We start from the raw sequence: 3,747 nt of genomic DNA, 5'->3' as shown, positions 1-3,747 counted from the left end.
CCAGGCTCCTTCTGTCTATGGGATTCTCCAGGCAAGAAGACTGGAGTAGGGTTGCCATTCCCTTCTCCAGGGGATCCTCCCAACTCAGGAATCGAACCTGGGCCTCCTGCATCGCAGGCAGATTCTTTACCGGAAGTAAGGTCATTTCTCACGATAATGAAGTTATGCATCAAAACCCAAGAGCCAACACACTGGGATTCTCGCTCAGGTAGAGGCTCGCGATGACCTCCCTCCCCCTGCCCCTTCCCCCAACCACCTACCCAGACCCCGGCTGCTGGTGGCAGGGCGCGGGGAGCTGGAGGGGCGGGGGACGGGGTGCGGGGCGTCGCGGGGCTGGCGCGAGCGCAGCAGAGCCAGCAACAGCAGCACTGGCGGCATCCACAGCCCGCAGGATGCGCGGCCCCGGGAGAAGGCCGCGCAGATCCGTCCAGCTCGGGACCGCGCCTCCGCCGCCCAGGAGAATCTGGGCCGCGGGCAGTCGCCACCGCCGCCCTGAGCCCTTCAACGACCCGAGCTTCGGCTGCTGCCCAGCTCATTTCGTCCTAGCACGTGGCAGCCAGCCCCAGCCCTTCACAGACCTGAGCGCGGCCGCCACTCGAGCGCCGCCACTTCCGCTGCTCTCAAGCTCGGCCCTGCCTTCTCTGCAGCCCCGTGCGTTCTGCAGGTGAAATTTATCACACAGCGCTGGTCTTTCAAGGACAGAGAGCGGCACGGATCTGAAGGGTTTGTGTGAGCAGATGGGGTGGGGGGAGGGCGTGCTTTTCGAGGAGATATCTAGGTCTCTTTTCCTGGGGACGGCCACCTAGTCACCAAACCCCCTGGCTCCAGGGCTCCCACTTGGCAAGGGCAGGCCGAGGTCTTGAGGGCAGCATTTCCTGCTGCTTTCTCGCCACCTTTTCTACCAACTTCTCCTCGGAAACTCCCGGCACCACTATTTCACCAAAGTCACCTCTTTTCTGGCCCAGAGGGTGGGTAACCAGCCCAGGGAAGCCCCCCACCCCAGGAGCAAAGGGGCCAGGGGAAGGGACAGAGGAGGGTGAGGGTCACACAGCACAAAGTTTCCCTAACCCCCTCGTATACTCCCATCGCCTTCCCTGGATTAAATCATTCCCTCCACCCCCTCCACCCACAACTGAGAAGGTTCATCCCTGAACTCACTGCCTGGCATCACGCTGAACAGGTAAAACAGAAGTAGAAGCAAAAAGCAAAGATGGGGCTTGGACCCCCCCATCTAGGCCATTGTCACCCCATCCCAATTCCACAGGAATGCGAGGTTGCCTGGTTGCCTGTCGGAAGTGGGGATTATCTGAGACCTAGCTGGCTCTGGTTTGCTTTCTTTTCTGCCTGCTCCTTTCCAGCCGCACCCCTCTGGGGCCCGTCCCTTGTGCTGGGTCGAACCAGCTTGGCCAGGCTTGTCCTAAAAGACCCACTGGCTCCTGATTGCCAGTTGCTGTGCCCCAGCCCTTCCCTCCAGATCATGGGCTCATAGCTAGAATCTTTGCAGTCAGATAGCATTCACTCCAGATACCTCCACAGCGCAACAGAACCAGAATTTCTAATTTCAGAAGGCAGAACGGCCACCACATATCATAACACAGAACACAAGCTATACACTTAGGCCCAGCCACCCTAATTGGTTGCCCCTTTAAATGAAAAACTTCAGTCTTTCCGAAAACCTCCTACAGAGACCCAGAACTTCAGCTCCAAGTACTGAGTAAACTGAAATAGCTCAGGTCTTGAAATGTTGCAAAGGGAGGAAAGGAGGCCAGTTGAAAGAAGAGGGGAAGGAAAGGGACTAAAGGGGACCTTGTGGACATCACCTGCCACCAGGCATTGTAGGACTTTTCCCTTGGCTTCCAGGCAGGGAGGACTGGAACTCAGCCCTCCAGAAACCAGACAGCAGACCAGAATTCGAGTTCTCTGCTCACTGGAGATGATCAGGCTCTGACCCTCAGTTCAGGCTGAGGCCCTTCAACTAGACTCCTGCATTCGGGACCTGGACAGAAGAAAAAGTACACAAAAGGAGGGACTGAAAAGAAGAAAGGGGGAAAAGGTCAGCAAATTCTCTTGTTTCTTACCCAGTTGGGGCACTAGCCAGTTGTCTTTGTCAGGAGGAGAACAGGGACAAAAGAGTCCCTGTTTCTACCACTGGGTCTGATTGGTCAGCAGACGAGCTGGTCCCTGAGTACCTGAGAGGTCAGCTGTATTGAAGAAATCCCACCAGAGTTGCCCTTTGTTGCAGGAAGTGGGAGCCCTTCCCAGGAACAAGAGTGGGCTCTTGTCTAACATTTGGAAATGAATTTTCTGAGCAGGTACAGGCACTGACAAAGCAACAGACTTCAGTGGGAAGGGGCGCCCAGGTAGAGAGAAACAGCATAAGGGAACCCAGGAGAACTGCTCTGCCACGTGGCTCATGGTCTTGGATTTTATGGTGATGGGGTTATTTTCCAGGCCTCCGGAAATTGTCTCTGGCCAGTCATCTTGCTTGATCCATCTTTGGTCTTAGGATCCTTTCTGGAGGTGCAGGCATCTCTCAGCCAAGACGGATTCCAGGGAGGATTCTGGCAAGCTGATAGGACATATGGACTGTCGTCTCCTCTCCCCTTTTGACCTTCCCCCAATTCTTCTGGTTGATTGTATCTTGTAAGTGCTGCATTCCTCACCAGGACTTCTGGTTGTAAGCCAATTCATGCAAATGGTCTGTATCAGGCCAGGCTAGGGCCCGTGGTTTTGGTCAGTGGTTCCCATAACAGAGCCTTTGTGGAGGATTTTCCCCCCTCACGTTTGTCTCATTCAGTCAGTCTTTTGCGCTGCCTCTAGCCAAGATTTCAGCATCTCTGAATTCACTTCTTTGGGCTATCTATCTGGTGATGAAGAGTGAGCTCATCACCTGTTGGGACTGACAAGCCCTCTTAATTCTTTGAAAGTGGGTCCTTGTCTTTGGACATTATTTTTCACTCCAGGAGACTGCCAGTGACATCAATGTCTGTGACAGAGGGCTCCATCTCTGTTATCATGGGGGCCCTGGCCTTTGCTGGCTTCAGGGATGACTGAGCCCTGAACTAGGAGGGGCATGTGGAGTCTTCAGCGTGGGCAGTGCCGCATTCATGTCTTGTCACTGAGTGAGGCTGGGTTTCCTATTTATAGATGCAAGAAGGATTTTAAGGAAGTAGCGAGAACAATCAGGTTCTTGGAAGTATGCTCTGTTGCCGGACACCCATGTAAAATCACCTCCCAGTTGATTTTCACTCCCATATGGGGTCTGCAATTTGTCTGGGTGCCAGGAGCATGCACGAGGTTAGGGTTGGCCAGGGCTGTCCAAGCGGTGTCAGGAGAGGCTTGTCTTCCCCCACCTGGCTGTCCTGACCAGGACTCTAACACTGTCCTTCTGTCTTTCTCCTGCTCTCCCAGTCACTTGCCTCTTCACCATCCTCCTCCACTGAGGCTACCAGGTCCCCCATGTTGCCTCTTTCCAAGGATTAAACCCAGGCCCTTGTTCCCCAGACCTATGCGTAAGGCCCTGACACGTCGATCACCTGAACCCACCAAGCTGGTGACCCACCCAAGCCTGCATGCTGTCCTTCTCCCAGCCGCCCCTGTGTCCCCAAACCATACAGGCCCCTCCTGAATAGAGACTCAAGTGAATCAGTGACGAGAAAGTGAAAGTTGCTCAGTCATGTCCGACTCTTTGCGACCCCATGGATTATACAGTCCATGTAATTCTCCAGGCCAGAATACTGGAGTGGG

General features: G+C 54.7%; 1 long non-coding RNA gene across 1 annotated transcript; it reads left to right on the top strand.

Annotated features, from left to right (window-relative positions):
• Positions 1 to 1,121: 1,121 nt before the first annotated feature.
• LOC108634877 lies at positions 1,122 to 2,339 on the top strand. The gene is made up of 3 exons (XR_001917711.1): positions 1,122 to 1,180; positions 1,861 to 2,053; positions 2,313 to 2,339. It is a non-coding gene; the product is annotated as an uncharacterized LOC108634877 (long non-coding RNA).
• The last annotated feature ends 1,408 nt before the right edge of the window (positions 2,340 to 3,747 follow it).

This window comes from Capra hircus, unplaced genomic scaffold (genome assembly GCF_001704415.2).
Source record: "Capra hircus breed San Clemente unplaced genomic scaffold, ASM170441v1, whole genome shotgun sequence".
Lineage (NCBI taxonomy): Eukaryota > Metazoa > Chordata > Mammalia > Artiodactyla > Bovidae > Capra > Capra hircus.
This window is presented reverse-complemented; position numbering and strand designations above follow the sequence as displayed.